Raw genomic sequence first — 21,777 nt, 5'->3', positions numbered from 1 at the left:
TGCGAGGATGAAAAAGAGTGTTCTCCTTGATTCATTTTCTCCTGCACAAGTTTGCATTTTCATATCCTCTCCACTCACTAATCCTGTCCAGTACCACCATCTTCACATCCCAGTCTCCTCCTCAACCTCAGTACAACTCCTAAATAAACCATCGTTTGTGCCTTTGTTCATCTCTGCATACAGCTGTTTCAAATCCCTTCTTACCACGTGTCCATTGCAGAATAATTGCAATTGAGATGTTTACGTTGTTCTGTGCACAGAAGTGGAAAGATGGGAAGACAGTGTTATCATAACCAAGAGCCACAGAATAATAATCAGTTGATATCAGCTTGCCTCATACTCATTAGAGAAGGCAATGTGTAATTCGTCCCAGCTCAGGTCTCTGTGTGACTGTAAACCCACAGCACTGTGTTTTACTCTTTATTATCCTGTGGAACATCTGAATCAGCCACTCAGTTCAAGGTCGGCATAACATGCTGGCCTGATCAGGGCTGCACACATCCCGCGAGGGCAGATCAAAAGGAAAGATGACTCCCTTCCTCTGCCTCTATCCCATATTCCGGCAGCTGATTTCCATTCTGGTATGTGACCATTCACGGTTTTAGATAGATTATTTGTGATTGAGTCACTCCCCTAGAGTTATGTCCATCTGAATATGCACCTCTGCTGCTGGCTTTATTGATGCTAACCTACATATGTAAGAATATTTTAAATTCCATATCTGTGGCAGTGCATTTTAAATGAATGATTTCCTATTTCGGACATAAGAAACGGAGCCAGCTAAGTGAGGGAAATTAATTATTGTGATCAAACCGGAGAGTGTTGTTGAAGCAGTATTTGGGGCATTGTGGACAGATTTTCTCTCCTTTATAAGGTATGAGCTCCTTACCACTGAGAGAGTGAACTTGGGTTCCACCAGATTAATTCCTGCGATGATCGCAACATGAGGAGTGAACGAAGCACTGTGAGAGAATACGAGGTGATGGCATTGAGCACTGAGTGGAATGGGCAATCACTCCTTATATTCTAAACAGACAATGAGATGGTGATAAACTCCATGTCTGCTGTTTCACTCAGAATGCATGATTCTGGATAGTTCAAGTGCCTCCGATGACGTTACACCCTCCCACCCAGCCCCCCACTCCCGACGGCGATTGACAAAGTAGGAGAGGTCCAGGTTTTGAATAAATTCTCCCCAAATTAATACAGTGCAGTTGGTGTGTGGTCCTTCACTGAATGTCATATTATCCAAAACCCTGACAGCAGCCACAATACCTTCATTCTAAAAGAGTTAACTATTCCCATTAGCTTCTGACCTTCATGAAGAACATGAAACCATCATCTCAGAGATGCAAGTTGCTTTCTTGAGGGTTAAACCATAAGACGATAAGACATAGGAGCAGAAATTAGTCCATTTAACCCATTGAGTCTACACCACCATTCAATCATCGCTGATAGGTTTCTCAATCCCATTCTCCGACCTTCTCCTTGATCCCCTGGATAATCAAAATCTTATCTGTCTCTGTCTCATATATACTTAATAACTTGGTCCCCACAGCCTTCTGTGGCAATAAATTTCAAAGATTCGCCATTCTCTGGTTAAAGACATTTCTTCTTATCACTGTTCTAAAGGGTGTTCCCTTTCTTCTAAGGCTGTGCCCTCGGCTTCTAGTCCAATGGAAACATCTTATCAACATTCACTCTGTCCAGATCATTCAGTACTCTGCATGCTTCCGTTAGAATCCCTCTCATCCTTCTAAACTTTATACTGGATTATTGGTGCTGGAAGAGTTTTTACCTTCCTTCTAAACTTTATCGAGTATAGACCCAGATTCCTCAAACATATCTCGTACGATAAGCTTTTCATTCCTACGAACATTCTCATGAAGATCTTGTCAACACAACTCCAGGGCCAGCGCATTCTTCCTGAGATATGGGGCTGATAAATTATGCACACTGTTCCAAATGTGGTCTGATCAGAGCCGTATACAACCTGTTTGACATTCACTTCCTCTCATTATAAATGCCATCAATAATAAATACAATTGCACTCCAAAGTACTGCCTCAACATGCAAGCTTACCTTGAGAGAACACTACACTAGAACTCCCAAGTCCCTTTGCACTTCAGATTTCTGAATTTCCTCCATATTTAAAAACAAATAGAGCATGCCTCTATTCTTCGTGCCAAGGTGCATGATCTCACACTTTGCGACGTTGGAATGCATCTGCCAATCTCTTTACCTTCCAAATCCTTCTTCAGCCTCTCTGTCTCCACAATACGACCTGTCTATTCGCCTATCTTTGCATCGTCAGAAAACTTAGCCAGAGTGCCCTCAATTCCCTTTTCTAGATTGTTAACATAACGATTAATAAGTTACGACTCCAACACTGAGCCTTGTGGAACACCACTTGTCACTGGCTGCAAACTTGATAAGGACTATTTTATCCCCACTCTGCTTTCTGCTATACAGACAAGCCGCTATCAAAGCCACTACGTTGCGTCTAACACCACGGACCCTTATCGAACTCAGTCATCTCTTGTGTGACACCTTGTCCAAGGCCTTCTGGAAGACCAGGTGGATAACATCCATTTGCTGTGCTTGGTTGAGCCTGCTCATTTCGTCTTCAAAGAATTCCAACCGATTAATCAAGCCTTACCTTCCCTTGATGAAACCACAGCGACTTTGCCCTATTTTACCTAACACTTCCAAGTATTTAGAAAACTCATCCTTCACATTGGATTCCAGGATCTCACCCACAACTGAGGTTAAGCGATTCATTGTGGACTTTTGTCTCTTTCCATACTCTCTTGTTATAAATGGATTACACGTTAGTGGGTTTCCAGTTTTCTGACATTATTCCTTACTCTAGTGATTCGTGAAAGATCATCATGATCGCCTCCATTCCCTCTTCAACTATCTCCCTTATAACACTGGGATGCAGTCCATCTGGTCAAGGTTCTGCAACCACCTTCGGGCCATTCAATTTTTTCTAGCTTGTTCTCCATGTTGGTGGCCACCACACTCAGCTCTGGCCCCTCAATCTCTTTAATGTTTAAGGTATTACTCGTGTCTTCCACCGTCAAGGCTGATGTAAAGTAATTATTCAGCTCCTTGGCCATTTTCTCGTTCCCCACTACTATCTCTCCAGTATCATTTTCCAGCAGTCGACTGTTGACTTTTGCCTCTCTTTTGTACTTTATATATCGAAACAAACTGCTACAGTCTTCCTTTATATTACCCCAGACTTAATAATCTCCCTCCTTATTTTATTTTGTTTGTTCTCTGCTTTGTCTGTGTCTGCTTTCTAATCCTCAGGTTTTGCTCTGCACTTTGCCACATTATATCCTTTCTCTTTTGCTTTCATGCTACACCTAGCTTCCCTAGATGGCTATGGCTGCCTCATCCTCCTTGTACTATGCCTCTTTTCCCTCTTGATAAATCTCTGCATTATCCTGAATTGCTCCAAACATCTTCCGCCATTACTATTGCACTGTCTTTCCTGCTGGGCCCATCTCCCAGTCAATCCTACACAGCTCCTCCTTCATGTCTCTTTAATTGCCTTTATTCTACGGTAATACCGTAACTAGTGATTCTAACTTCTCCATCTGAAATCGCAGAGTAAGTGCAATCATATTATGATCACTGCCTCCTACGATTTCCTTCATGTTCAGCTCCCTCCTCTAGTACGCCTGTGCAAGCTGCTCCAAAAAGCCATCTCATAGAAATTCCACAAACTCATTTTCTTGCGAACCACTACCATTTGAATTCCCAGTCCACTTGCACAATGAAACCCCACATGATCACTTTAATTTTGTCTTCCCTACAGATATTTCTAGCTCCTGGTGTATCTTGCAATTGCATGTTTTCACCTTTTTGATTCCTCAATTCTACCGACACAGATTCTACACCATCTGACATTACTTCATTTCTTATTATTGATTATTGATTCAATTCCATTCTTATTAATGATACAACTCTATCTCTCTGCCCACCTGCCTATCTTTTCAACAGAATGAATATCCTTGAATATTTAGCTCCTAATGCTGATCCTCTTGCAGTGATATCACTGTAATGCCCACCATGGCGTACCTGCCAATTTGTGAGTGAGTCAGAAGCGTATTTACCTTATTCTTTACACTGCATGCATTCCAATATAATAGTTCAGTCCTGTATTACCCGTCGCTCTTCTCATTGTCATTTGTTTGTCCAGCCGTTGTTACCTACATGGACCCTGACCACTGGATCATTCCTCACCCACTCCAAGTTCTTCTGCAGCCCAGATGACATGTCCCAAACCCAACCACCAAGTAGACCACACAACCTTCAGGGCTCTAAATCCCAGTCACAGACAGCAGTAGCTATGTCTCTAACTATACTATCCCCAGTTTTATTGGGCGGCAAGGTGACACAGCAATGCTGCTTCAAAGTGCTAGGAACTCGGGTTCAACCTCTGGACCCTTTCTGTGTGAACTTTGTAAATTCTTCCCATATATGCATTTGGAACATTAACTCTTTCGTCTCTCCACATTATGTCTCTGTGTTTGTTTCGGTTTTCCACCATCAGCCGTATTTTTTGCTTTTGTTCGATGGAGAAATTCAGCAATTGTGACAGGTTTTTGTAAAAGCAGCTGTGCTTCGCGGGTTCCTGGGTGTTCAGGAATCTTGCCTAGTCACTTGCGTGTGTGCAGTGTCCCTGGATACCCATTTCATCCCTTTCAGTCCCTCAGTCAATTGTCACTACACGCAACCTTTCCTTCTGCCACTCCTGGGACTCCCCAGACCCCATTGCGTGTCACTGGATACTCCGCAAATATTCGGTCCATATATATATAACTTGTCCAACAGGTTTAGTGGCAGCGACAGATATCAGATCCTCTGGTCATTGGACTGATTCAGTGGACTCCACTTTCCTGAGGTCACACTTAAGTTTTTATTATCAAGTCAATCGACTTTAAAGAAAAGGCCTTGCTGGAGTTCTGCTGAAAGGATATTTGAATTTTGGAGACACTAGAATATGTCATGTGCGAATGAGATTAGAAATAGGAAGGTAGCACAGTGAAATACATGGCTAAACAGCTGGCGGGGAAAGGGGGGGTCGGGGGGGGGAGGCAGCATTTCTGATGTGTGGATCATTGGGATTCCCGGGTAAGTAGGATATACACAAGAATAACGAGATGGACCTGAACTGGCCGCAATCTCCGATATGTGGATCATTGGGATTCCTGGGTCGAAAGGACCTACACAAGAAGGACAGAACAGACCTGAACTGGCAGCAATTTCCTGGAATGTAGGTTTGCTATTGTCTTTTAGGAGGGTTTAAACTAGTGTTTGGCGGCGATGGGTGGGGTCGGCGGGAGGGGGGTGGCAAACCACAGCAGGAGGTCCACAAGTACAGTGACTGAGGAGGAGTTGGAAATTAAAACCAGCACAGCTATGACCAAAAGCAAGCAGGCAGAGGGTACTGAACACAATGGTCCTGGCAGTCTGAAGTGTGCTGATTTTAATGTGAGGAGTCTGTTTGTTTGAACAAACATTTCGATGCTGCTGCATATCAGAAAAAAGGAAGAGAAAATGGTTAATTGTCCACTGTATCCTTCACTGGACCAGCTTGTCTCTACAGGCACCTAAAGTGCTTATTGTGGGTCAGAGAAATTCAGAATTCCTACAGCACAGAAGAAGGCCATTCAGACTACCATGCGTCGACGAGCTCTCCAACTTGACAACTTGAAAATAAGGAGAATGATGGAGATAGACTGAGAGGAAGAGAGAGAAAGAAACCGAGAGTAAGCAAGTAAAGTGAGATAAACAGAGTGGAGAGAAAACGGAGCGACAGAATGAGTGTGAGCAAGGGGTGTGAGATGAGTGTGGAGTTAGATCAGGAGACAGCATGAGGAGAAATACACAGAAACGTTAGGTAGAAGCTGTCAGAAACTGTAAGACCTTTGTCTGGTGCCATACCCTGTGAGCACCATGCTGATACTTGCTATCATCCCAGATCATTTATTGCCAATGACATCACAGAGCCGGGAATGCTGACAGCTAATCAGAATCCAAAAGACCAATAGATTAGTTCCAGGGAGAAAGTGAATTAATTGAAATATTCTGGGCCATCATCAACTTGTAGCTGTCTAGACACTGTTTGAGAAACACGGCGAGAGAATCTCAGTGAGAGGAATATTGACAGAGGAATCAGGGTCTCAGCTATAGCTCAAATCATGATTGATAAAATTTGCACATCAGCTCCATGATTTTTTAGTACACATTCAATTTATATAGGGCCACATCGTCGGTGTATTTTCACAATCTTGCCTCTTTGTAGTTTTCATAGCTTTGTATGTACAGAAAAGGTTATTGGCCCTGTATTTTGTCTTTTAAAAATACGTTTTATTTCAAAGGAAGAAAGAACCTGTTCCAATGGGAGTCTTCATCTGAACCGTGCTGTAACCAGAGTCCGAGTGAATCCGAACCAGGGCTGTAGACAGAGCTCTAAACTGATTTGGAGTGTGTGTGCGTGCGGGGTGATGGATCGGTTGTAGTGTTTAATTAGAAAAGCCGAATTAAAAAAGGAGGTAAGAGTACAGAACTCAGGAGATGTTATTAAAATCTCCAGCACAGACACAAATAGGATAAAGCATCTGGAAATGTTTAACAATCAAACTTCAAGCACACTGGGCAAACAAATGAAAATGAGAAGCCGTACGGTTAATACAGGACTGAAGTGGTTATAACTGACTGCAGGCAGCGTCAGGAATAGGGTAAGTGAGCTTGTGTCGCAGATTGAAATTAGCAGGTATGAGGTGATGGGCATTACGGAGAAGTGGCTGCAAGGGAATCAGGATATTTAAGGACATAGATCCTATCAAAAAGATAGGTAGATAGAGGGAGTGGATTTGAATTACTAATACGAAATGAAATTAAATCAATAGTAAGAAAGGACGTAAGGTCAGACGGTGTAGAATCAGCCTGGGTAGAATTGAGGAACTACAAAGGTAAGACAGCCGCAGTTGGATTCTTTTACAGTGCTCCAAAGAGTCGTCCAAAGCTGTGGGACAAGGCACAATAGGATAGAAAAGATGCATAGGAAAGGCAAAGTACAGTGACCATAGGGAATTTCAATATGCAGGTGGAACGGGAAAATCAGATTGGCAGTGGTTCACAAGAAAAAGAATTTGGCGAATGTTTATGAGATGGCTTTTTGGAACAGATTGTTGTGGAGCCCTCTCGGGAACAGATGATACTGGATTTAATGATGCAGGTTAGATAAGGAAGCTTCAGCTGAACGAAAACTTCGGAAGCAGTGATCAGAATATTATTGTAATTATTCTGCAATTTGAGAGAGACAGAAGATACAATTAGAGGAAAAAGTATTTCAACTCAATAAAGGCAACTACAGAGGCAAAAGGGAGAAGGATTGACTGGGAGAGGGGCATAGCAGGAAAGACAGTGGAACAGCAATGGCAGGTGATTCCAAGATTAATTCAGAAGACACTGCTGATTCATGCTGAGGAATAGAAGCATGGTAGAGGGAGGATGATTCTGGATTAGTGTTGCTGGAAGAGCACAGCAGCTCAGGCAGCATCCGAGGAGCAGTAAAATCGACGTTTCGGAATAAAGGATTGGATGAGGCAACCACGGTTGACGAGGGAAGTCAGGGATTGCATACAAGCAAAAGACCAAGCATACAATGTGGTGAAGGCCAGTGGGGAACTAGAGAATTGGAAAACTTATAAAGACCAACAGAGGGCAAAAAAAAGGAGGGAGCAGATTAAATATAGGGGTAAGCGAACCAGCTATATAAAGGAGACTGTAAGAGGTTCTTTAGATATATAAAGTTAAAAGAGAGGTAAAGGTAATATTGGACACTGGAAAATGATGCTGGAGAGACAGTAGTGGGAAAAAAATAAATTGATGAGGAACTTTGCCTCAGTCTTCATGATGGAAGACATGAATAATTTCACAAAGGTTGAAGTGAGTGAGAGGGCAGAGCTGAATATGGTGGCCATCATCAAGAAAAACATGTTAGAAAACTTAATGGCCTGAATGTGGATAAATCACCTGGACCAGTTGGACTACAGATAGTGCAAGTGTTAGTGGTAATCGTTCAGGAATGATTAAAATCAGGAAAGGGTCGAGAGGCTGGAAAATTGCTAACAAGACATCCCGTTTCATAAGGGAGTTAAACAGAAAATGGAAAATTACAGAATGATTAGTTGTGGGTAACAACCTGGAATCCATCGTGAAGGATGGGATTTCTGAATACTTGGAGGTCTTTGGTAAAATAGGACAGCGTCAGCATGGTTTCATCAAGAGGAGATCAGGCCTGACAAACCTGTTAAAATTCATTGAGGGAGTAACGAGCAGATTAGACCAAGAAGAACAATAGATGTTATCCGCTTGCTCCTCAAGAATCCTTTGAAAAGGTGCCACAAAGTAGGCTATTGAGAAAGATAAGGGCCCATAGTGTTAGAGGCAAGGTGCGAGCATGGATAGTTGCATGGCTGTCTGACAAAAAGCAGAGAGTTGGGATAAAAGTGTCCTTCTCGGGATGGCAGTCAGGGACAAGTGGTGTTCCACAAGACTCAATGTTGGGACCACAACTTTTCCCTTTATGCATTAAGGATTTACATGAAGGAACTGAGGGGAATCAGGCTAAGTTTTCAAACAGTGCAAAGATAGATAGAGGGGCAGGTCGCATTGAAGAGGTGGTTAGGCTGCGGGAGGGTGCTCTAGTGCATCGCTGCAACTTCCCGCACCTCTGCCCTTGATCTACACCCTTCCAACTACAACAAGGATAGAATGCCGCTGGTGTTCGCCTTCCAACCCACCAACCACAGGATACAACGAAGCAATCTCCGCCATTTCTGCCACCAACAGTCAGACCCCACCACGAGATGTATAATTCCCTCTCCACCCATATCACAATTCCCTCGTGAGGTTCACGCCCCCCCCCCCCCCACCCCCCACCCAGCCACCTTCCACTCCTGGCACCTTCTTTGCCACTACAAGAGGTATGAAACCTTTGTCAACACTCCCTCCTCACCTCTATCCAAGGCCCCAAAGGATCCTTCCACATAAGGTAAAGAGCATCCTGTGCATCCAAACACCACATCTACTCTTTCCACTGCGCCTGGTCTCCTCTCCTTTGGGGAGACAGGACATCAACTTGCAGAACGGTTCAGGTAACACTCTTGGACACACACACACCCAACAACCCCACTTCCCTATCCTTCAATACTTTAACTCTCCCTCCCACTACAACAAGGACATGCAAGTTTTTGGCTTCCTCCACTGCCAATTTCTAGCCAGCATTCGTCTGGAGGAAGAACGCATTATCTTCCACCGAGGAACCCTCCAAACACACGGTATCAAGGGCAATTTCACCAATTTACTCATCTTCCCTCCCACCACCTTATCCCAGGTCTAATCCTCTAGTTCAGTACCGCCCTCTTGAACTGTCCTATCTGTTCATCTTCCTTCCCATTTATCCACTCCACCTTCCACTCTGAACTATCACTATCACCACCCACCTTCATCTAACTATCGCTGTTCGAGCTACCATCCTCCCTCCCCAGCCCCAGCCCCTCCGATTTATCTCTCAGCCCACTTCCGCCCAACTACCTCGTTCCTGATGAAGACTTTATGCCTGAAACATCGAATCTCCTACTCCTCGGATGCCAGCTGGCTGGCTGTGCTTTTCTCGCACCACACTTTTGGACTCTGATCTCCAGCATCTGCGGTCCTCACTTTCTCCTAATGCAGGATTTCCACAGGTTAAGGGAGTGAGCAAAGATGTGGTCATGTGAGTATAATGTGGGCAAGTGTGACATCATGCACTTTGCCAAGAAGAATACAGGCTATTCTTCTAAATAGCGAGCAGGTTCAGAAATCAAAAGTGCAAAAAGCCGAGGGAGTTCCAGCCCAGGAGTCTCGAAAGGTAAACCTGCAGGTTGTTGATAGTAATGAAGGCAAATACAATGATGACATTCATTTCAAGAGGGCTTGAATATAATGCAGGGATTTACTTCTGAGGCTCTAAAAGGCTTTGGTCAGGCCACATTTGGATTGTTGTGCACAGTTATGGGCCTCATATCTCAGGAAGGATGTACTGGCCCTGAAGCGTTTTCAAAGGAGATTCACTAGAATGGTCCCAGGAATCGAAACCTTAACATATGAAGAGCATCTGAGGGCTCTATGATAGAGTTCAAAGGATGTTAGGAGGTCTACTTGAAACTTACGAGATACTGAATGGACTGGACAGAGTGGATTTTGGGAAGATATTTCCAAAGGTAGTAGAGACTAGGTCCCGATGAGACAGAGTAAAGAGAAAACCTTTTAGAACAGAGATACAGACGAAGCTCTTCAGCCAGAGATTGGTGAATCCATGGAATCCACTTCCACAGAAGGCTGTCGAGGGCAGGTCATTGAGTATATTTAAGAGTGAGACAAATAGGTTCTTGATTGTAAAGTGGATCAAGGTTCACAGGTATAAAGCGGGAGAATGGGGTTGAGAAGCTTAACAGCCATCATTGAATGGAGGTGAGGCACAATGGGCTGAATGGCCAAATTTCTGCTCCAATGTCTTCTGGCCGTATGGTTAATATTGGCTCTCCACATTCCTCATTGGAGACGCATCCTGGAATTTGATCTTCATATGATTGATGAAGAATAAAATTCCAAGACTGATGGATGGGAAATATCATGTTCCCTCCCTCCAATCTCAGCAGCCATGACCCAATATTATAATCACACTGCAATTAAAATCCAGTGAAATTTGCTTAATCACAGTTGATTGACATCCATAACATTAACAGCATGACCCTCACCTGCCCTCTCTGATCTTCGAATAACCATCTGAATCGTGGATCACGTCATATTCTCTGTGAACATCTCCATGCCATTTGTCTGTTATAACTCATGTTGTCGTAGGCAGATTTTCCTGTAGATTATGGACGAGAAAAGTTCTCTCCATATTTTACAGACATTAAAATCACTGATCAGTAGCAACAGACTGTATGTTTCCATCTATAAATGCAGAAACTTGTGTGTGTTCTGACTATCCTTTGACATTACTCCCATATCTAAGGCAGATTGAATGATTACATACAGTCAATCTACCATCTCAAATATTTCGTCCCTCTGTTCACCCCACACACACATATCCCATGCCAAATGTGTAAACTTTGAGCGTTTGTTTGAATATTAATAAAATCAATATTGAATTCACAGGGTTTAACTGGAGCAATTTGTTCAGAGACTGTGATTAATGTCAATCTCCGTAGATCCTAATTATCCCAGTGGAGAGTTTCCATCGTTGAAAGATAAATGGACTCTGTTCAATGTGCTATCCCATAGTGTGAGTAGGAGCACCACTGACAGCACTAATATGGATCAGCAGCTCGAGAGAGAGAGGGGGAGGAGAGATCAGAATCTGAGAACATTAGACAGGAACGTTCCAACAATGGACAGGAGTTTATCCTCGAGTCTTTACTGGCTTTCTCTGCCTTGGATATCATTAGTATATTGGATCCAGGATTTCCTTTGGATTATTCAAGGTGGTTACAATCCCAACCTCACGATAGTTGGTGTTCCTCGTAAGTCATTATATTTGTCTACAAAACCGGGTTGATCAGAATGTCTGCTCATGATGTATAAATTTTGGAAAGTGCAATTCAAAGTCTTCAGTTCCAAACAAAAATTCCTTTCCTTATAAATTATACCTACTATTAATAAATTATTCACTGATATGCGAGAAGGAACCAGACTGTTCTCAAACTCCATGATCCATTTTGTCCTTCACAGATTTACATCTCCATCCCCTCCACACTCACCAATCCTGTCCAATACCACCATCGTGATATGCTAGTCTCTTCCGCAGTCTCAGTTCAACTCCTGAATGAACCATGATTTGTGCCTTTGTTTAATCCGGATGCAACAGTTTCACGATCCTTCTAACCATATGTTCCTCACTGAATAATTGCTCTTGAGAATTTTTAACTTGTTCTCTGCACATACAGGAAGACAGTTTATGGTGTTCAAGCCATTGACACATAACCTAGAACCACAGAATAATAGTCTGTTGGCATCTCATGAAGGAAATTGGGGGAACTTAAAAGCAACCATTATCATTTGTTATAGTAAAACCTCTGCTTGCTCAAGTACTTTAGGGAAGTCAATGTGTCATGCTTCCCTGATCGGGTTTCAGCGTGACTTCTGTGATGAACTTGTGGGTGTACTGTACCTTTAAGAGAATTAAAAACCAGTAACAACTACCTGACCGCACCAAGTGTTCTGAAAAATAGATATAATGTAACCTTTGGTTGAACAACTCAATTTGCTCATTGTCTTGAGCCAAAAACAAATTCAATCTCATTGAAGTTCTCCCTGACAGTGATGCACATCTCCATACGCATCTCTGTTGCTAGCTTTATTGATGCTGACGTACAGGGACTTGTAAATTCCATTTCAAGCATAGAGAAGTAATGGCTTTTTGTGGCACAGGAAAGTAATGGTGATATCTAAGTGAGAGAAAAGGATTATTGCGATCATCACTGAGAGTGTTGTTGAGGCAGTATTTGGGATACTGTGGATAGAATTTCTCTCAAGTTTCACCCGACTAATCCCTGGGATGATGGCACCATGAGCAGTGAGTGAAGCTCAGTGAGAGAATATGAGGTGATTGCATTGAACCTTAAGGGCGATGGACTATCACTCATGATGTTCTAAACAGCCACTGATACGGAGAAAAATTCCATGTTTTTTTATCATCCAGGTTACATGATTTTGGATTGTTTAAGAGCCTCTGAGAACGTTCCACCTAACTGCACTCACTCCCTTTTTCGATTAAGACAGAGAGACAGAGAGAGAGAGGAAGGTTCAGGCTATTGAATGAACTCTCCCAAAATTAATAGATTTCAATTGGTGTGTGATCCTGCAATGAACGTCATGTGATCCATAATCCCGCCAGCAGCCACAACACCTTTATTGTGAAAGAGTTAACTCTTCCCAATAATTTCTGACCTCCATGGAAAACATGGCTGTGTCTTCTCGGAGGTGGAAGATGCCTCCTTGAGACTTGACACCAAACATTTGCTGAATTCACTTGTCTGTCAAATGTCACCAAAAACAACTTTGAATAAATGTAAACAACCAAGCACCACAAACTTCTGGGGAAGGAAATTTCCACTTGTCATCCATTTGAGAATCTTTTATTTGTGTTCCAGACAAAGTTGGAGGGTCACTGTTTCCTTTTTCAGTCCCACTCCTCCACTGGTTACACCAATCTTAAATGCAACCAGTTTAGAGATATGGCCAATGATATAGGTCTCAGAGTAGGTCATTTTCTAGAAAAATGTGAGACACAGAAAGTTGAACTCATAACAAATGTTAAAATGATAGAGTTTGCCAAACGTTATTGTGCATTTGAAGAGATTTTGCTTCCACAATGTACTGGTAGCGGGATTTCTTTCTGGAACAGTTCGATTTGGCTGATTTTCCTTTGTTTCAGACAGTGGAGAGATTTCAATGAATCCCAACGAGGAATCCTTCACAAGTCGTAAAGATAACTCAGGGATTTTCTGGTCTGCATCTGTATGTGTGCGTGTGTGTGTCTGTATGTGTGTGTGTATATATATATATATATATATATATATATATATATACGTGCGTGTGTATCCATGTGCTTGCTATCTGTGTGTTCGCGGGTCTACATCTGTCTGTCTGTGTCTCAGTCTGTGTTTCTATCTGTGTTTATGTCTATTTGTATGTGATGTATATGTCGCTGTGTGTTTATACGTGTCTCTATGCCTATTTCCTTGTAAGTATTGTTTGAGTTCGTATATTGGGGTGTTTAGCAATACCTCTGTGTATTTTTGTGTCTGCGTTTCTGTGCAGTGAGTTATCTGTGCTTTTTATTGGAAGTGAAAGGACTGCTGTTGGAACTGCCAGTGGGTTTAAAGTGAGAATTGTCTTTCACTGAGCATTGCTCCTGAAATGGTCGGTGGGACATGGATGTTTCAGAATCTCCACACGAGGCATCCTGGTCCTCTTTGGCTCTTTCAGAGTCCTCTCCACATGGCAGGGGGAGGGAATGACGGAACGGATATCGGGCACTCCACTACCCAGCTTAGCCCTTTCTGTCCTATTCCAGGCTGTTTCTCTTGGAATGGGAGAAAGGGAGGGAGGGAGAGTGGGATTGGGGGACCCATCTGTTAGTGCTTGTGTAGTTGGGGAAGTTGTGAGGTGTCTGGAATGATTCAGTCGACAGTTTAGAATCCATATAGTATTGTTAGTGTGGGAGGTATTGCGTAGGTGACAGAAAATTTGAGGAAGAAAGTCATTGAATTTAATAGTGAGAGTGGTAGAGCCTGAGCCTTATTTGGAGATAAAGTGTGAACTTTGTTCGGGGGTAGGTGCCATAACAGTGCGCGTGAGGGAGCAGAGAGTATAAAGTAACTCTTACCCTGACAGACCGAGGAGGATATTGTTTCTTTTCCTGTAGTGTGGTCCATTTCTTCAGATCATCTCAGCGTCGACGTGAGCCTCCCCGAATGTCTTGTCCAATTCTTTCACTAATAACGACACAGGTCTGTCCATCAGCTTCCACAGAATCAGTTTAGGTAGAGCTTACAGATAGCAAGGAGAAGCAAATTGGATTTGGTACATGGTAATGAACCGGGACAAGTGGTGGGCTTGTTAGTGGGTGAACATTTTGGTGATGGTGACCACAATTCTGTGACTTTCACCTTGGTTATGGAGAGAGATAGGTGCGCACAACAAGGAAGATTTTACAATTGGGGGAAGGGAAATTACGATGCTATAAGACAGGATTTGAGGAGCATACGTTGGGAGCATAGGCTGTCAGGGAAGGATGTGGTGGAAATGTGGAACTTTTTCAAGGAGCAGATACGACGTGTCCTTGATATGTATGTACCGATCAGGCAGGAAAGAAAAATTCGTGTGAGGAAGCCTTGGTTAACGAGGGAGGTTGAATGTCGTGTAAAGAGGAAGAAGGAGGCTTACATAAGGTTGAGGAAACAGGGTTCAGACAGAGCAGTGGAGGGATACAGGATATCCAGATGGGACCTGAAGAAAGGGATCAGGAGAGCTAAGAGAGGGCATGAAAAATCCTTGGCGGATAGGATCAAGGATAACCCCAAGGCATTCTATGCGTATGTGAGAAACCTGAGAATGACGAGAACGAGGGTAGGTCCGATCAAGGACAGTAGTGGGAGAATGTGTATTGAGTCGGAAGAGATAGGAGAGGTCTTGAACAAGTACTTCTCTTCAGTATTTACGAACGAGAGGGACAGTATTGTTGAAGAGGAGAGTGTGAAACGGACTGATAAACTAGAAGAGGTACCTGTTAGGAAGGAAGATGTGTTGGACATTTTGAACAAATTGAGGATAGACAAGTCCCCTGGGCCTGACGGGATATATCCTAGGATTATGTGGGAAGCAAGAGAGGAAATTGCAGTACCGTTGGCAATGATCTTCTCGTCTTCACTGGCAACGGGGGTGGTACCAGGGGACTGGAGAGTAGCGAATGTGGTGCCCCTGTTCAAAAAGGGAATAGGGATAACCCCGGGAATTACAGGCCAGTTAGTCTTACTTCTGTGGTAGGCAAAGTAATGGAAAGGGTACTGAGGGATAGGATTTACGAGTATCTGGAAAGACACTGCTTGATTAGGGACAGCCAGCACGGATTTGTGAAGAGGATGTCTTGCCTTACAAGTCTTATTGAATTCTTCGAGGAGGTGACCAAAAATGTGGATGAGGGTAGAGCAGTGGATGTAGTGTACATGGATTTTAGTAAGGCATTTGATAAGGTTCCCCATGGTAGGCTTATGCGGAAAGTCAGGAGGCATGGGATAGAGGGAAATTTGGCCAATTGGATAGAAAACTGGCTAACCGGTCGAAGGCAGAGAGTGGTGGTAGATGGTAAATATTCAGCCTGGAGCCCAGTTACAAGTGGAGTTCCGCAGGGTTCAGGTCTGGGTCCTCTGCTGTTTGTAATTTTTATTAATGACTTAGATGAGGGAGTCGAAGGGTGTGTCAGTAAATTTGCAGATGATACGAAGATAGGTGGAGTTGTGGACAGTGAGGAGGGCTGTTGTCGGCTGCAGAGGGACTTAGATATGATGCAGAGCTGGGCTGAGGAGTGGCAGATGGATTTCAACCCTGCCAAGTGTGAGGTTGTCCATTTTGGAAGAACAAATAAGAATGCGGAATACAGGGTTAATGGTAGGGTTCTTAGTCAGGTGGAGGAACAGAGGGATCTTGGGGTCTATGTACATAGATCTTTGAAGGTTGCCACTCAGGTGGATAGAGTTTGTAAGAAGGCCTATGGAGTATTATCGTTCATTAGCAGAGGGATTGAATTCAAGAGTCGTGAAGTGATGTTGCAGCTGTACAGGACTTTGGTTAGGCCACAGTTGGAGTACTGTGTGCAGTTCTGGTCGCCTCACTTTAGGAAAGATGTGGAAGCTTTGTAGAGGGTGCTGAGAGGATTTACCAGGATGTTGCCTGGAATGGAGAGTAGGTCGTATGAGGATAGGTTGAGAGTTCTCGGCCTTTTCTCATTGGAACGGCGAAGGATGAGGGGTGAATTGATAGAGGTTTATAAGATGATCAAGGAATAGATAGAGTAGACAGTCAGAATCTTTTTCCCCGGGTACAACAGAGTGTTACAAGGGGACATAAATTTAAGGTGAAGGGTGGAAGGTATAGGGGAGATGTCAGGGGTGGGTTCTTTACCCAGAGGGTGGTGGGGGCATGGAATGCGCTGCCGGTGGGAGTGGTAGAGGCGGAATCATTGGCGACCTTTAAGCGGCATTTGGATAGGTACATGGATGGGTGCTTAATCTAGGTTAGAAGTTCGGCACAACATCGTGGGCCGAAGGGCCTGTTCTGTGCTGTATTGTTCTATGTTCTATGTTCTAAATATTGGTGTGTTATATATCGAAACCAAAATGGTACCAGAAAATCTGAGCATCATATGCTCTGGAAATTAGATAGACAAGTATTGTGGATACCGCAGTCTTATTGGATGGTCTCAAATTGCATCTAATCTGCATTAACTAAGTGACTGCTCATGCTGCGAAAAATGAATTCAGTAAGTGTATATGAGGTAGTTTGATGGTTATGTTGTGAAACAAACTAGAGAGCAGGTTATTTCGGAATTGATGTTGTGTGATCAGAAGGACGAATCATTAACCTTGGTCTGAAGCAGCATTTAAGGAATAGTGACATTAATAAGGTGTATTTTACACGGTGTCTGCATACCGTGCTTGAACATTCTGGTTAAACATCATGGAAGACTGGAGGCTAGAGGGTCAAGTTCACTCCAGTGAATTGGGAAAGGGCAACAGAACATTCAGTGGGAGATAAGCGATGGTTTTTAGAGTCATGGAGTCCACCAGCACAGAGACAGGCCCTCCGGCCCGAACTGGTCCATTCTGAACAAAATGTCCATCCAAGCTAACCTCATTTCCCTGCTATTGCTGGTATCTTTCTAATCCTTTCCTGTCCGTGTATTTGTCGAAATGCCTTTTAAATATTGTGAATGTACCTACCTCAACCTCTTCCACTGGCACCTCACCCCATATGCGTACCAGCCCCTGTGTGTAAAACAGTTGCTCCTCAGGTTCCCTTTTATTCTTTTCTCTCTGACCCTACACTGATGCCCTCTAGTCTGTGATTGCCCAAACCTGGAGAGAAAAGACTGAGTGCATTCACTCTGTCCATCCTTCCCATGGTCTTATGCACTTCTACCAGATCTCCCCTCAGTCTTACACACACAAACGTAAAAACTCTTAGCTTGCCCAACTTCTCCCTATATCTCAGACCATTGAGTCGTTTGCAACAAACTTGTGAATCTCTTCTGCACTCTTTCCAGTTTAATAACACCCTTCCTCTAGCAAAGTGAACAAAATTGAACATAATGCTACCAAAGTGGCCTCACCAGCGTCCTGTATAACTGCAACACAACTCCCTAATTTCGATAATCAGTACAATACACTGATTAAGGCCAATGTGCCAAAAGCTTTCTTCCCTGCATGTCTACTTCTGAATCAACTTTCAGAGAACCATGCACCTGAATTACAAGGTCCCTCTGTTCCACTACACTCCTTATGACACACCATTCGCCATGAAACTCCAACCTTGATTTGATATTCAAAAATGCTGAAGCTTACAATGATCTATATTAAACTCCATTTGCCATTTCTCAGCCCACTTCCCCAGCTGATCAAGGTACAGCTGTAATTTCTGATATTTCTGATAACTTTCCTGACTCTCCATGATGCTGCTTATTTTAGTGTCATTTTCAAACTTACAAATCATGCCTGTACATTCTCATCTAAATGATAGATATATGTAATATGTAGTGGTCCCAGCACTAACCCGTGAGGCATTCCAATAACCACAGGCCTCCAGTCTGATAAGCATTCTTCCAGTATTACACTCTGCTTCCTACCATCAACGCAAATTTGTATCTAATTCGCCAGCCCCCACTCAATTCCATGTGATCTCTTCTTCCAGAATAGAGTACATTGTGGAACCTTATTGAAGGCCTTATTGGAATCTGCCGAGACTACATATACCTCCCTGCCCTCCTTAACGTGGCTGGCCACTTCATCAAAGAACTCCAACAAATGTGTGAGCCATGCTCTGCCATGCACAAAACCGTGCTGGCTTTGATGAAGGGCTTTTGCCCGAAACATCAACTTTCCTGCTCCTCAGATGTTGCCTGACCTGCTCTGCTTTTCCAGCACCATTAGAATCTTTCTCCGAATCATACACCGTCATTCCAAATGCATGTATATTTTATCTATCAGAATCTTTTCGAGTAACTTACCTACTAGATTTTAGGTTTACCGGTCTTTAGTTCCCAGGTTTTTCTTTGTAGCCTTTCTTGAATACGGGCTCACCATTCGCTGTCCTCAGTCGTCCCGGACCTCACTCATTGGCCAAAGATGATGGAAAAGAACCAACCCGGGCTCCCACAATTTCTTCTCAATTCTCCTGCCGTGCTCCTAAATATATCTGGTAAGGACCAAGAGATTTTCAGTAATATTGCAAAGTCTGAAAAATACATCTATTTATTTCAGATATAAACGTCAAAGGAAGGGAAAGTGACTCAATGATGGTTAACATTACAAAGTAGAACATATATTAATCATAGGAAGTGACTTCGGAAGAATTCCAGATATTGAGGAAACCTGAGAGTTCTCAGAAGATAAAGATACAGAAAAGAAAGGTCATGAAACTGATAAAGAAATCAAAAACAGAACATACATGCTAACAAGCAGGAACACAAAGACTGCAGAAATCTATGATCTATATTTCAAAGGATACAAAATAAAACCATGGTCAAATGTGGAAATTTGTGATACGGAGATGATTGCGTATTGTGGAGAACAGGGAAATGGCCAAGAATCTAACCAATTTTTTTAAAAAAATCTATCTTCATTTAGGAAGATCGAGGAAATCACCAATAATACCAAGTGATCATATCGGACTTCTAGAGCAAAATCAATTCCTATCAGTAACAAGGTACTACCTTGTTAACATGTAGCTGGATTGAGCATTTCTAAGTCTGATGGAACAGATGTACTTCCTATCAAAATGTCAGAAATAAATCACCAATAGAAGTAATAATTGCGCTATCGATGACTGTGTTTAGTTGTCTTCGTTTTCATTTTTAACAAGTTCCATTTCCTTGGGGAAAACCGAAGCAAAACACTCATTTAGGGCTTCTTCTATCTACTCAGACTCCACGCACAAATTCCCTCCGCTAATCCTGATCGGACCTAACGTCTCCCTGATCATTTTCGTATGCCTCACGTATGAGTAAAACGCCTTTAAGTTCTCCCTAATCTTTCTTGCCAAGTCTTTTTCCTGCTCCCTCCTGACTCTCCTCAGTCCATTTCTGAGGTCCTTTCTAGCAAGCCTGTAATCCTCTAAAGCTGTGCTAGTTTCTTGCTCCCTCCACCTTATGTAAGTTGCCTTCTTCCTTTTGACAAGAACTTCCTCTGTTCTCATCGTCGAAGGCTCCTTAATCTTACCCCTTCTTACCTGTCTCTTACCTGTGCATCACTCGCAACATCTGCTCCATAGTCTCCACATGTCTGCTGAGCCCTTTCTGTGGAACGATTGCTCCCAGTCCATACTTCCCAACTCCCTTCTGATAGCATCATAATTTCCTTTTCCCTAATTATTTATTTTCCCTCGTTATTGATCCTTTCACTCTCCAAGGCTATGGTAAATGTGAGGCAGTGATGATCACTGTGACCAAAGTGCTCTCTCGCTGTGAGATCTGACACCTGTCCTGGCTCGTTGCCGAGCACCAAATCCAAAATGGCATTTCCCCTCGTCGGTCTGTCGACATACTGAGTAAGGCAACCCTCCTGAACACAGCTGACAAAAATGGCTCCATCCAAATCATCTACACTTAGGAGGTTCCAGTCGAGATTGGGAAAATCGAAATCACCCATAACAACAGCCCTGCTACTTTTGCATTTTTCCAGAATCTGCCCTCATATGAGATCTTCAATCTCTCTACTGCTATTAGGTGGTCTGTAGAAGAACTACCATCAGTGAACATATTGATGCCAGTGTCTGCGATAGGGGCATGGGAAAGATCTGGATGGATTTGGATGTCCTCATTGATGAGGAGAATTCAGTCATGATCTGGAGTGTAATGGGAGATGTGCAAGGAAATCGTCAGGATTTATGGTGGTACAATACCTCAAGGTCAGCCGGAGGTTGTTGTAGAGGTTAATCTCATAACGGTTTTGGCGTGCCCCAGTCAAATTTTGACTTTGCAATTATCACAACTGGGCGATCACCACATGAGAACGGTCGATGATAATATCCTGCTGAAGTTTAAGGCTTTCTGTGGACTGTTATCTAATATAAATAGTGGTAAGGATCTGAGTACAACGGGATATCCTAAGGCAACAGTGTCAAGTTTAGTAGAGAAATAGGCAACCGGGCAGTGGTGATCTCCATGTAGTTGAGTGAGAAATGAGGAACCACTGTCATCCAGAATCGTGCATTAAAGTAAGAGAGGTCTGTCATAGAGGGGTCTTCCAAAAGCTGAAGCTTGTGACAAGGCTCGTTTGTCAAAGGCTTGCTATGCCTCAGAGGAGAGCTCGAAGGTACCTTCAGAGGAAATAAAGGGAGCTCAATAACCAAACGAGGAAGGCAGGGTTAGGGATCCATTGTCGGCAGAATTTGACCATACCCAGCCACGGACGAAACTGTTTCACCATTGTTGGGACCGGGAAGTTGACGATGGGAGAAATACGCATCTGCTCAAGGGAGCGTGAAACAGCTGACAGCACGAAACCTAAAAACTAGACCTGACGTTGTACAATTGAGACTTTTTCAGGAGAAGCAACATAGCCCAGACGTTTCAGATAGATGAGGAGGAGGACAACATCGGAGTGACCAGATTCTTCATCTATACTGGCAACAAGGAGATCATCTCCATATTGGATCAGTGCAGACCCACCTGCGAGGGTGAGAGACCGCAATTGTTTCAGTAAGGCCTGAGAGAAAAGGGTCGGAGAATGTATGAAGTCCAAAGGTAATCGAGTCCACATCAACTGCTGGCCAATAAAAGTAAGAAAAAATAGGTGCTGACTGTCTTCATGAAAAAGCAGAAAGAAAAAAATTCAACATGTTGCAGGTCGGCAACAGTGAAACATTTAGCGTCTGATGGTACCAAGTCCAGAATATGATCTGGATTTGGGACCACTGCCATAGCATTGA

Source organism: Chiloscyllium punctatum, chromosome 18 (genome assembly GCF_047496795.1).
Source record: "Chiloscyllium punctatum isolate Juve2018m chromosome 18, sChiPun1.3, whole genome shotgun sequence".
NCBI classification, from domain to species: Eukaryota; Metazoa; Chordata; class Chondrichthyes; order Orectolobiformes; family Hemiscylliidae; genus Chiloscyllium; species Chiloscyllium punctatum.
The sequence above is the reverse complement of the archived record's forward strand: the minus strand, read 5'-3'. Positions refer to the sequence as shown.